This window comes from Hakea prostrata, chromosome 8 (genome assembly GCF_041222555.1).
Source record: "Hakea prostrata isolate BN-2017 chromosome 8, UWA_Hpros_2, whole genome shotgun sequence".
NCBI lineage: Eukaryota > Viridiplantae > Streptophyta > Magnoliopsida > Proteales > Proteaceae > Hakea > Hakea prostrata.
Window position 1 is genome coordinate 17,644,578 of NC_142607.1, and position 14,621 is coordinate 17,659,198.

The 14,621-nt window shown below is 38.4% G+C and overlaps 1 pseudogene; it reads right to left on the reverse strand.

Annotated features, from left to right (window-relative positions):
* Nucleotides 1-540: 540 nt before the first annotated feature.
* Nucleotides 541-6,833, reverse strand: LOC149007332 (ARF guanine-nucleotide exchange factor GNL2 pseudogene; annotated as a pseudogene).
* Between the last annotated feature and the right edge of the window lie 7,788 nt (nt 6,834-14,621).

Here is a 14,621-nt window from a genome sequence, read left to right on the forward strand (position 1 = left end):
GTCTTTGGCACGCGATAACCACCACCTTCTTCTTCACTGGCACATAAGCTCTCACTCCTCCTAGGGTCTTGAGCTGTCCATAAGGCTAGAAAGTCATTAAATAAGGTTTTTAGGGGTCAATCCCATTTTTTCCCTTGCTAAACTGGACCAACCGCCTAGGGTGGAAGTCAGTCAGTTGACCAACAACCTTGACCAATTGCCCCCTCTAATTTCACATAAAAGTGGGGTTTTTCAATGTGGTTCATCTAGGACACTTGTCTAACCTTGTAGAATAAGATGAGGTCTCTTACTTGGACTTGAGGAGCTTCCAACCTCATTTTCCATGAGTGAGAAACCCACTAATCAAGTCCATCCGAGTTCGAATTAGACCTTCTTTCAAAATCTTTCAAAGTGACACAATCACTACCTTCATCATCTATGCTCATGGATTCCGATCCCAATCCAATGGTCTCAATCTGGATGGCCCACGGACTGTCTTCTACAAGAACTGCGGGTTCTCGGACCAACAAGTTGGGTTTCGGGTCAAGATCCTAGGGGATTTCACAGTTGGTCTATGCTGAGCATGGTTAGAGAATAACAAAGGATGAAGACAACATCCTTACAAAAATTTATGAGGATTGTTGATTGTGGTATCTTTCTGAAAGTGCTTCAAGGATCCTATGAATCTTCTAGGATTTTCCAGATAGTCGAAATGTCTCTAGAAAAGTTCACAAGGCAATATCAAGAGTCATACTTGAAAAATCAATTGTTTTAAATAACTCTTTGAGGACTTGAATATGCAACTCACCAAGGTTGCCTAGGTAATCTCCGGTTGCATTCTTGTCTAAGCCAGGAGTGTAGAGATAAAAATATGCCAAGGCTTTTGGCTCTGGTGGTTATGGTAATATACTTGTGAACTCAAGTATTCCAATCCCTTCTTCTCTTCTTGATTGAAATGGTTAGTGTGAAATCCCCTAGAATCCTAACCCAATAAACTTTCATTTTAGGTCCACGAAATTGAAGCACTAGTAGAAGATGGCTATGGGCCATCCAAGTTGAGGCCATGGGTTCGAAAGTTGAACCCATGGACATAGACGCTAAAGGAGATGACCGGGCTACCATTTTAAATTTCAAGAGGAGAGAGAAAATCACACTAGAAGGCTTAAAAAGGCGATTTTGGCATGCATGGAAATCACTACAAGAAGACTCCAATGCCAAGGTAAAGTATACCATTGAGTCAAGCATGTTTAGAGGTTTCTACCTCCGAAGTCTGTTAGAAACCGTGATCTTATAAAGAAGTTATAAGGGCAGTTGGTGGCGGCGGTTGGTCAATTTGACTGACTACACCTACCCATAAAAAGGTAATTTTGGGATTTTAGCTTTGAAAACCCTCTTTTATTGCTCATATTGTTCACAAACAAATTATATATGTTCTTTTGGAGGTTGAGAGCTTGGGAGAAGTGAAAGGTGAAGTATTGGGTCAAATCATTGGGGTTTGAGGTGTGTCAAAGCATGGATTGCTATGATTATAGCGTGTTGAGGTTAAAAAAACTCTCTTTCTTCATTTCCTTTAGATTATTTAAGTTGGTGGTTGGCATTCATGATGGGGAATGTTGGTAAATGAGTTTTTAGTTGTTGATGAATGGTTGTTGAAGCCTCATTACATGTTCCCTAGTCTTTTTGAGTGTTAGTTGGTTTCATTTCACCCATTTGAAATTGGTTGACCCTCTTTGAGATGCCCACAACGACTCTCTGAGAACCAAATTGGGGCTTTTGTATTGGAGACTAACTGGGATGTTTAGAAGGTGTTTTTGGGACATAGATGTTGTTCTATTAAATCCCCCAAAGGATTGGGTTTCGAGATAGAGCAAGAGAGGCCATTTTTGGTTCGGAGTCAGTGGGCAGTCGACCGGCGGCAGATTGGCTTTAACCACTGGCCCTATTCAGGGTGACCTTGTTTGGAGTTCGATTTTGGTCTGGTTTTGTTCCAATTTGTAACTAAGCTATTCTTCATAATTTTTCTAGGCTTTGGGTAATCGTTTGGCTTTCTAAATTGCACATTCTTGGTTGTCTTGGAGATTACTAACACCGTGTCAAGTGATGGAGACAACCTTATATGATCATGTGTTTAAATCCATGTTCTATTCATGCTTATTATATTTGTGTATGATTGTGTGACTTTGTTATAGGGCATGCATGCATGAGTCGCATTATGAATTTATGTCTAATTTATTTCTTGTTATTTACTTTAAATTACAATTATGATGATGATGATATGATGGGAATGGGAGATGATGGATACATGTATATCCTAACCGGAGTTATGGATTTGCCCATTGCTCTTGATACCTTTCATTTCATTTAGATTCTTTATTGTGCATACTATCTATGTGTCTAGATGCATAGCTAGAAACCATGTCATGCCATCACCCTTTTGGCAAGGGGTTTACCTATGATTGAGGTGCTAGGTGTGGTTGCCCAATAGCCTATTGTAGTAGGTGAGGGGACATAGACCATGTGTCATTCATGGTAGGGTTGCATATGGATGAGGAAGGCATAGTCCAAGTTGGTTGGAGCCATTGGATCCAACTTGACCCATTATATGTGGATGACCATAGGGTTAAGGGAGGCATAGTCTGAGTTGGTTGGTGCCATAGAAGGCGACCTTTCCTAGATAGGTGAGGATATCGGATCAAGTTGGTTGGTGGCATAGGAAGGATATCCAATCCTAGCATGTCATGACAATGTAGATGACCCCCTTGCATTGGGCTTGAAAGTTTCTATGACACGCACCATATCTCATGGCAATAGTCATGGTGAAAGAGTGTGGCCCTATTCCCTAGCCATAGTCGATAATTGGACTATTACTCCATACCTCGGACATGACGCCCAGTTCTGTTGGAGCCATTGGGGTTTGTGTGAGACTTCCCAGAGGAGATTGGTGCTATGTCTTAAAGCGTGTCTACCTATAGAGACTGGCATTGTAACAACCCCCGTATTTCTAACCCAAAATCCATATTGTAGGTCCGATAACCTGAATGTCAAGTCGGAATAAGTTTTGGAGTATCCGGATTGAAGTCCATGATCCATACCTTAAATCCATGGATCTGGATTCTCTTGATGAAGAACCCGCTTTGTTGGGAAATTAGATCTCTAGCAGAAGTCAAGAGGTGTTTGAAGATGTCCGGATTGAAGGTAAGACCTCCCCCATGCGTTGTTTAGGGTTATGTTGGAGTTGGGATCAACCCCTTGAGCAAAGCACCCATGTATTGAAAAGTACAAGGGGGCGGTTGCTTAAGGCTGTTGATTGGGCCAATCAACCGCCCCAAGTGACCGCCATGGTCTGCTTGTGGGAAATTGCCCTAATTTGCTCCCTGTTCTCTATAAATAGCAAACCCCGACCTTTTAACTCATTATTATATTCGGGATCATTGTTGTGGATGGTAGGAGGCAAAAGACACGTGCTGGAAGGTGAGAGAAGCATGGATTGCGAATTGGATCCATTCCCCGTATGTTTTGCAAATCTGGTAGAGGTAAGTGGATCTCCTTTCACTCCATTTTCCTCCCTCAGCTTTTGGGATGGATTATATCCATCTCCTCTATGTTGGTGGTGACCTAATTGTGATTGATTATATTCTTTATCTATGATTTTGAGAAGATCCTGTCCGAAAACGAATCACTGCATTCGAAAAAAGGATGGATCTAATCAAGGGAGATGAATTTAGTTATGGATATGTATTAATTTTAGGTTACTGATTTGCACATTTGTTATAGACTTATTAAGATTGAAATTCGGACTAAAATCATCCCGAAATCGGATTGAAATTGGATGATCAAAAGTTAGAATTTCGGATCTTGCAGACTGTCTGTAACAGGGGTTGTCGCTTGACCCAAGCGACCGGCTGGGTCAACAGTGGCTATGTGAGATTTTTTTTTTGCTTTGTTTTGACTCATGTCTATAATATATTCTTGTAACCTTATGTTTAGGTGTTCTCTGAGTTTACTGGAAGTCTTGTAATTGAGGTTTGATTGCATTCTAGTAAGCTTGTTCATAATTACAAGTAAGGACACACTTTCTTGTTTATATGCAATGACATGCTATATGATGAATCAGTTGTTTCTTACATTGTTCATTAATCATGTAACTTGCTGTAGTTGTATGTCATTGTTATACCATTGAATACTTGTTGTATGTGATGCTTCAATATACTTTATCACTTTATGATATTGAACAAATGATTATGTTATGATGGTGAATGATGTGATGTAATTGTGATGGAAGGGTATCCAATTGGGTACCCATTGCTTCAGATATCAGAGGGCTGTTGCATGGGACACATGCTCACTGATACCTCCAGCATTATCATGACTGTTGTATGACATACTTAGGGAGTCTAGAGTGCATGGCTAGGTACCTTTCTTGCTACTACCCTTTTGGTAGGGAAATTGAAGCTGATGACCCGTGATAATGGTGATGTGAATCTGTTTCATCCTACAACGGTAACCAATCCGTGTGAAGACTCAGTGGTCCACTGTTGATCATACAATGGTAAGGTTGCATATGTTAGGGTTGGGCTCATGGACATCCAAGGAGCGGCCAGGGAGTTGTGAGGGGTCATGAGAGCATCTGCCCCAATAATATGTGAATGACCATAGGGTTAGGGAGTGGAGTCCAACAGTGGTAGCCAGTCCTTGAGGGTTCTCATTCTTAGGTTGCGAAGGATACGGAACCGAGTTGGTTGGTGCCATAGGGGAAGTATTTGGACTTCATATAGTATGTTACTAGTATGACTATGCATTGGATTAGAAACCCAGACATGCGCTAGTACTCATGCCAATGGTCGTGGTAAGAGAGTGTTGACTTAAACCCCATCCATGGATGACTAATGAAGATTTAACCCCCTTACTCGGGATCCCAACAGAGATAACCAGTCCGTGAGGGATCAGAGTGACTAAACCTACCCAGAGGAGGGCTAGTGTTATATCTTAAAGCATGTCAACTATCTAGAGACTTGCATAGTTAGATCTTAGTAGCATTCATATTATTGCATATCATTCATTTCATATATACATTGTTGGATATGTCAACATATGTATGAGAAATATGTTATCCTTATTGAGTTTGTCATAACTCATTCCTTTACTTGTATGTTATATTATATTGTACAAATGATCGCACGTCGTAAAAAACTGAAGAAGTTCTATATGGGTCCAATTTCTCATATGAAGAGGATGTGGAACTGTCAGTGGGAGACGGAGATGTGGTCCACGAAGCCTCTTGTGGATGCTTGGAGTGTGCTTATAGCACCCATTGATGGACGGAGAAGGCAGATTGTCAGGCATTTTGAGAAGTCTTTGGAGAAGAACTGGGAACTCCCTATCTTATTGTTTTAGAAAAGAAGACCATAGCTTTAGAAAAAGAAACTGGAAAAAAAACTTATTTAGTTTATTTGTTTGCTTCTGCTGAGATCATTAATTCTTGAACCTAGTTACTTTCTTTTGATTCTTTCCTTTGGTTCATTCTTTAGAGTATTTTGACTCTTGTAATCCTTTTTGATTAATTATGTGAACTTGCTCTTACTCTTGATTATCTATTTCTTGCATTTATTATTATTGATGGGTAAGACCGTGGATCCTGTGACGGATCACACCCATGGGTTGTCGGGTATAATCGAGAGCGGCAGGTGGGGTGTGACAGGCATAGTTATATTCATAGAAGCATATTCACACTTATATTTCATCTTTATATTTCATTTGCATTTCATAATACATATGAATTAAATGCTTGGTATATGATATTGTTGCCTTCATTGAGTTCATTGGAACTCATCCTATGTGGAAATATTATTTTTAGACTCTTATATAGGTTATGAGAATACCGTCTTTTCGGAGTACTCGGTGTCACCGGAGTCTTGCGATCCACCAATGAGTGAAGAGATTGAGACCCATGGCGATGCGTGTCCATGTATGGAGTGTTCGTACAATGTTTGACTATTTCGATTGCTGGTGTGGTTTTTTTTGGGATATAGTAGAGTTTGATTGGGAATGAATAACTTTAATTAGAGAAATTGAGGGTTTACCCTTCCAGACATTTTGATAACATTTTAAGACTTCCATTATTATAATAATGAATTTAGATATTTGGATGTTTAACTTTGATAGTTAAATCTTTGGATAATTGCAATAACTTATATTTAATTACCTTTTAATTGCTTGTTCCTTTGATTATGCTATTGTATATTATGTGGTATGGGTTGGCCGGAACCTAGATCTTGTGGTTATGGATCACCTCCACGGGTATGTGGGCAAGTCCGATACCAGCTTGGTGGGGTGTGACAGTTAGCGGCAACTAGTATCTCTGTCTTATGTGCTTTCCTTACCCTAACAAACTCAATCCATGATTGCCAAATCACCATTATTGTCAAATTTCTCTATCCAAAAGGGTTTTGTATTCTATAATTGCAAAGAGACATGGACCTATAGAGCTTGAACCATTCTCCTCCTTAATATTGCACGCAAGGTTGTGAACAATAACGACTAAGCCTTGAAAGGCTTAGTCATACAATCTTGTCAAAGAGATACTCAATGGGAATGCAAACCTGCAAGGCAACCTTCCAATGTCTTCAAAATGTTCTGAAAAAGTGGATCACAATCATAAGTTACATACATTTCAACAAGGAAAGTAGGTTGCTTGCAGAAGCTAATTATTCCTTCAAGAGTAATTCTTGGAGCTGAGGAGAGCCTACCCAGAAGGCAACTTTGAACAACACAAATGTAAAGAAAGCTTTTAAGTTTAAGCCTAATATACCTGTCAATAAGGTATCTCTTTCATTATTCGTTTCATCGTTTCTCATTCTTAGGCAAAAAAGAATAAGTTGTCATGGAATTTGATTTTACCTACGAAGAAAGTGATAGATGTTGAGAACAATAATGCAAATCATGGATCAAGGGATAGACCTTGGAGCTTCCAACAAACCACACTTTTAATAATGTGATGGAAAAGACCCTTGGAAAACTACAAGGGTAGAAGAGCCACCAAAGAAGGCCTCATGGGAAGGATTGTGCAGGCCAAAGGGAAAAGAAGGCTTAGGGTTTAAGGATTCAAGATTGCCAAACCAAGCCTTATTTGCCAAAGTTGCACAAACATTATGGTTGAATCCAAACTCCATTTGGGCACAATTTATGAAATCAATTTACCACCCACTGATAGATTCCTACATGCTAAGGATGTGTCAGATTCCCTCTCATAAGAAAGGGAAAATTCTGCACCTAAAACCATAAAGTTGTGAAATTCAAATGGTTGCTGATCTAATTGACCTAGTGAATGGAGTATGGACTGAGGGATCTTTTACAATGATATTTCCGTCAACAAGATAGGGGGGCTACTAGGAACATATTATGAGTTTTAACGTGTGTGATGACAAGTTGGTTTGGGGTACTTCACATAATGGATTACTTGGTGTGAAGTTGGTGTATATGATGCTAGTTGGATTCAAGGATAAACAAAAATGCCTTTACATCAAGGCACCACCAATGGGAAAGTATTCTAGATCATATTTCGAAGGGAATTTGAGCCATTAGAAACACTCCGGAAAATCAAAGATTTTTTATGCAAAGCATGTAATGAAGGTTGGAGATTTCGCAATACTCCAATAGAACCAATCTGTAGTAGGTCTAGTGCGACAAACTATTGCCCTCATTCTGGTTGACTGCACACAACCTTAGTCTCCTTCCTCAACGATAGATAGATCATTAAGAGCATGGTTACAAGAAAGGGATGGAATTCCTTGACATGACAAAAAGTTGGGGTGCAACTCACTGACAAAAGCTTCATTTGTTTGTTGGTACATATGGACAGCTAGGAATGAAATGATCTTTAAAAGTGTTAATCGTAGTAGGTGGGACCCACTACACTGAATGACTCTAATATTGCTTTCCCTTGCTTAGTTGAGTCAAAGTGAAACTCTAATTTAAGAATTAGGGTTGAGGGAAAATATTATAAACAGAGGGATGGGATATGAAACTAAAGACTGAGAAAATTCATATATTCTTCCTTGCTCTCTCTGTGACTTCTTTTCGAAAGAAGTTAATCCTGAACCTCTATCATTGTGGTTTGCCAGAAGCATGGAAATAAGTTGAAAGAGTACGATCAAGTGAATGGGAACACAAATGAATGAGAACAAAAAAAGGCACCTCCTGTGTCTAGATCCATTGCATTCAAGATCTCTGAGGTATATGATCTTCAACCCATCTTTGTAGTAATTATTTAAACATTGGTTCTGTATGAGTGCTGGTTGATTCATGATGAGATTTGTGGGTGTTTATTTGTTTTTCACCCGTTAATTTAATTGGATGCGAAAGCTGGCAAAAATCGCCATGAGAAGGTTGGTTTTAATTTGAATCTCACATGACCAATTGCCTAACCCTTCATCGATCCACTATTTTTTATGTGTTATTTAATCGATTCTATTTGCCATGGATTTTGATCTTAATCTATCAATGATTAATTTAACGTCTCGGTTGAGAGTATGAGACATTTAGAGAATTATAGAACTATTTGTTAAATTCGCACTAAAGTGTTTGCCTGTTTTCGAAAACCACTGAACTTCATACTTTTTTTTTTTCAAATTTGAATAGTAACATATGGTCTTAGGAAAAGGGCACCCAGATAACCTTGAGGGACGTGCCATTTAAAGTGGGGGTGATGGATCCTTTTGAGAATCCGTCAATTTTGAATTTGTTTTGGGCACACTTCTCTCATAGTTTAAATATATACAAAAGAAAAACAAAGGTTATGTTATTTTATTAATGTGATATCTTTTTTTTGTTAAAAGGTAAGTTTGTTTTTGTTTTGGTTTACTTTTGCTCATGTCATTAATAAGAGAAGAAGCAAAAGAAAACTGTGATTGTTGTTGTGTGAGGAACCTTGATTATTTTCTTGTAAGGTTGAATAAAGTATAGGAAAACTTAAGAAGCCTAAATGTGATGGGAAATTTTTGAATTTCTCCTTACTTATTAACGTTTTTTTCTACAAGAATTTGACTAAGACGTGATGGGTTAGGACTCTACCAGCAGAGTTGTCAACCTTATAAGCTATAGTTGATGCCATTAGACCATAAAAGAGAAAAAAAAAATTTTTGGGGTTAATTATGACATTTACTGGTTATTTATTTTATCAATTAATTCTTTTTCTTTAAACATAAAGGTGGCATATATGAAAAAAAAAAAATACATGTCAGAATATTATAGTCTTGGAAAATCTATCTGAAATTTTATCGATGCAATTATTTTGTATGCACTGACTACTTTTTGAGATTTGGATGTTGCCATGTTTATACAACTTTATGTTGGCAATATTATACCCTCCCATGGCGGTTTAGACTTTTAATTCACTCCATTTGTTGGATGCATAATTCATCTCTTCCAAATAGACCATAGAGGCTTATTTATTTATTCTTGGAAGATATCTTGTTTACTGCAAACATAATGACACGCTTTATGTATGTATGCTATAATTAGTATTTGAGAATGATGCAAAGTGTGGTACACCCTAGTATTGTTGTAGTATGATTATTTGAGATATAATTAAAAGGCTGTAATTTTAATTATTTTTGGAAGCCATGTAAAGGGTTGTCACTATATTGCGCATCACAATCTTGTACTAACTCAGTGTGTGATTAAAAGTATCAAATTTTAGATTCTTCTGATGGGACCTATACACACCTGTATGTATGGCGCAATTATGTGATTGGAGATGCTCATTCCTCAAATGTATACTTCAATTGAATAATTAAAATCAATAATTCTCAATACATAATTAGTGGGTTTGACATCAAATGGTGTTAGATGATTGACACCACAATATGGATTAAGGATAATTAAATTTGATAAAGTTCCAATGAGTGGTGAAAAATATATTGATTATGTCTTCTTTTTGCCTTCTGTATGTAGTTTAGATGGCCTCTAAAAATGTGATCACTGACTTACTCATGGGTGAGAAGCTTCTCGGTCATGAGAACTATGAGAAGTGGCAATGGAAAGTCCAGTACTACCTTAATGACCAAAATTGCCTAGAGCATCTTACCACGGAAATGACTGATCGACCAATTCCCCTTAGGAAGAAGACTGCACAATCTTATAGAGATAATGATTTGTATGATGTTTGGGTTAAGAAAGACCAAAGTGTGCGGTTCTTAATGCTAAGTGCCATGCAAGATGACCTAAAAGGGGAATATGAGGGTTTCCCTACAATTACGTCCATGTGGGACGAGTTGAAGTGTGCTTTTGGTGGTACATCCACAACCAGACTACGAGGTATGATCCTCAAGTTTGAGATGTACTGAATGGACCCCAAACATAAAATGTTTGAGCACATCAGAATTATCAAGAAAATGGTTTGCAAATTAAGAGATGCTTGACATGACCTTTTTGATAAGAACAGATCCAGGCCTTGATTAGGACCTTGACTGATTCCAGGGCACCAATGAAACAAGTCCTTGCTCACCTTGAGAGCATCAATACGTATGATGATCTGGCTTAAAACCTTGAGATGGAAGCAGAATGCCTAGAAGTGACTCACACAACTGCTCTTGTTGCTCAGGCAAGTACACGTAAGGCAAAATGACCCATATGTAAAGGACTTAAGAGAAGGAATCAGGAGGGTACCAGGAACTTTGCACCTAGGGGAGGAGTGGTCAAATAGAAATGTGGAAAGGGTGGGGGTAAGAAAGACACGTCCAAAGTAACATGCTATCACTGCTAAAAGAAGAAACATTTTTCTCATGATTGCACTGAGTCAAAGAAGGTACCATTTTTATTTTTTCCTTGTACCTTTGTGGGTACGCATGTTTCGATTGGCCTAGTGGAGGTATAACTGAGATTGAGTCACGAGATGTCGAATTTTTAGAGGCAAGTTAACCCTAGTTTATCTAATGCGCATAAGGATCTTAACCTCTATGAGATGGAGGAGGATCACAACATACCAAATCCTCTTGGCAAGGGTGGGGATAGAACACATCTTGTAATCTCTAGAGAAGATACTGGTCATAGTGCACCAAGTGGGAGCACAAATCTATACTATGAATCTAGTGGGGACACACCCATAAACCACGGTGATCACGGGCGTAGAAGCACAATAGGACATATTCCCTATCAAAAATTTGAGATTGAAGGGGATGCCCTTCGGTGTGTCTTAGCTGATGAGGAGGAGTTTGCATCCCTAAAGGATGCGTTATCATCACATGCTAAGGATAAATGGTTGGCTGCTATAGAAGATGAGTTGAGTTCCATGAAGAAGAATCAAGTCTGGAAATTAGTTAATCCTCCACCTAATTGCAAAACTATTTGGAAACAAATGGGTTCTTAAAGTTAAGTGTAAGGCCGATGGATCAATTGACAAATATAAGGTACAACTTGTGGCGAAAGGCAACACCCAAAGAGAGGGTGTGGACTATGATTAGACGTTCTCCCCTGTGGTGAGGATAACATCCATTTGCTTCATATTATCGCAAGAATATAGCGATCAAAGAGCTATCGCTCAGCTGCTTCGCATGGGAAATGGCCGCCGTCTTGTATCTATTGTGGCATGACTAGATCTATAACTCTTTCAAATTGACGTTAAAACGACATTTCTCAATGGAGAACTAGACGAAGAGATCAACTAGTGGGTTTTGAGGCCAAGGGGCATGAGTGCAAAGTTTGCCACCTTAAACATTCCATATATGGCCTTAAACAAGCGTCCAGACAATAATATTTTAGATTTCATCATGCCGTAACTTCGAATGGCTTTGATGTGATTGAAGAAAACCATTGTGTGTATATAAAGTAGTCTAAGAAAAGATTCTTAGTTTTCTCTTTATATGTTGATGATATCTTGTTAGTAGGAAATGACATTGACATGATTGTTGCTACTAAGGTTGTGCTCCACATTTGAGATGAAGGACATGGGCGAAGCCAACTTTGTGTTAGGCATCAAAATAGTGAGGAATCGCTCAAAGAATTTTCTTGGTTTGTCTCAACAAACTTACTTAGAGAAAATCCTTGAACAATTCTACATGCAAAACTCCAAGCCCATTGACACCCAATGGACAAAATGTGCAGATTTAACCTAGATAAATGCCCTAAGAATGAAGAAGAGAAAATTAAAGGTCAAGAGTCCCTTATGCTTTTGCGGTCGGTAGTTTGATGTACTTAATGATTTGCATGGGCCTAGATATCTGCTATACTATTGGGATGGTTAGTCATTACTAGAGTAACACATGACCTACCCATTAGCAAGCAGTAAAGAGGATTTTCCATTATTTTCATGGGACGACAAATTTCATGCTCACTTTTATTGGTTCAGATTTGAGGTTGAGAGGTTATAGTGATGCTGACTAGGGCAGTGATTAGGACAAGCGGAAGTCTACCTTAGGTTACGTTTTTGTCCTTGGAGGGGGAGCTGTTACTTAGAGCAGCAAGAAGCAAATATGCATTGCTTTGTCCATGATGGAGGCTGAGTATGTTGCATGCAAAACAACTATTCAAGAGGCAGTTTGGCTCATAAGACTCTTGAGAAGTCTCAGCCTATTCTCACATTTAGATGATGTAGTGTTGCTACACATTGATAATATGACAACTTTGGCTTCTTTTAAGGATGCTAAGTTCCATGGAAAAGCCAAACATATAGAGATCCACAAACACTTTGTTTGAGATATGATTGCAAAGGGAGAAGTTGTCTTAAAGCAAATCTCCACATCCAACATGGTGGTTGACCTATTGACTAAGCCTATACCAAGGGATGTGTTCTTGTCAAATGTTTGGAGTTTGGGTCTTGGACTTGGATGATGTTTTCTCCTATTTTTTCTTTTCTTTAAGACATCTTCTTTTGGACATAATGAAATCATTCTTTATGTGCATATTTGATGCATGTTTATGATGAGTTACTATATTTTTATAAAGATGTCACCAGGCATTGAATTGACCCACTCACACGGGTAATTCGATTTGGCTCTTGTGGATAGCGAGCAAGATGAGCCTATGGGTTTGTAAGGCTTTAGGGGGTTTTCAACCCAATAAGAGGCTCCTTAGTTGTGACTAAGATGAGACCTCAATGGTCGAACATAGAATCATCACATTTCTATGTTGCCTATGTTATAGCCGAGTGTGAAATACGAAACTAAAGACTAAGAAAATTTGTATATTTGTATACTCTCTCTCTCTCTCTCTCTCTCTCTCTCTCTCTATATATATATATATATATATATATATATATATATATATATATATTTTTTTTTTTTTTTTTTTTTTTTTTTTTTTTTTTTTTTTTTTTTTTTTTTTTCCCTTTTTTTTTAAAGAAGTTAATCCTGAACCTCTATCACTATGGTTTGCCGATTTGAAAGCGTGGAAATAACTTAGAGTGCTATCAAGTGAACGTGAAAGAAAAGAGACACCTTCTGTGTCTAGATCCATTGCTTTCAAGATCTTTGAGGTATATCATATTCAACCCATCTTTGTAATAATTATTTAAACAAAAAGCAGTACTTGGTCACCTCTAGAAGTGGTCCAAGCAGCAGAGAAAGCTTTTAGAGAGTACAAGGAGGCTACTTCACACAACCCCAACAACAAAACCAGAGGGGTGGAGAGATTAATGCCATGGGTTCTTGGATTCTACCACCAGAGGGAATGCTAAAGGCAAATAGTGAAGCAGCTTTGCGTAAGGTAAGCCTATGGGAAGGCCTTAGGCGGCGGATAATTCGTGACAATAGAGGCACAGTGAAGAAGGCTTGGTCAAGTATAGAAGCATTTGCCATGGCATTGCGAGGAGAAGCATTGGCCATATGTTACTTCCTTGCCCATGCACTTGTCTAACAATAAGGAGCTCATTGATCACCCAAGTGAATGGTGCAAAGACGCCCTCCCCCACCTGGTGTAACATGGTGTCATTGAAGATGTGAAAGACTCTCCTCATCTTTTACATCTATTTCTTTTCATTTTATTCCTAGACACAACAATGTAGTAGTTGATTCTTTGGCCAAGAAGGCCCTATTGCTCATGTGTACGATAGATTGGCCATGTTTCACTCCTTGGCTTCAAGGATTATATGCTTCTGATGCTACTGGTTGTTCACGTGACTTAGTAAAAACCCTCATTACCAAATTCCAATGAAAAGAAAAAAAGAAAGAAGAGATATCCTCTTCACCTTCTTTGGCCCTTGTTTTTTTACCTTTTTTTAAGTGTATTATTATTTTTGGTGAACTTCACAGTTAAGCATTAAAGCCTTACATAGTTGAAACTCAATATTGTAAAACCCACCTCCCTCTCCCACTCCCACTCCCACTCCCACACTAATACAACAACAACAACAATAACAATAAGCCTTGTCCCAACTAAATGGGGTCAGCTACATGGATTCTTGCCCTCCAATCAGTTCTATTCGAGGCCATGCTAGATACAAAACCTAAGCTATAATCAAAGGTTTATATATGAGCGAGGATCGGTTTTAAATCCACTTACAAATTGAATTTTCCCCTTTAACAATAAAATCTCCTTTCTATCTTTAATATATATATTTCAAGGCGGAAGGAGCAACGCCTGAATGAACTGGTTAATCTTGATTATATTGTCTCAAATTCTTAACTAGGTAAGTCAATTTACCTCTAGCT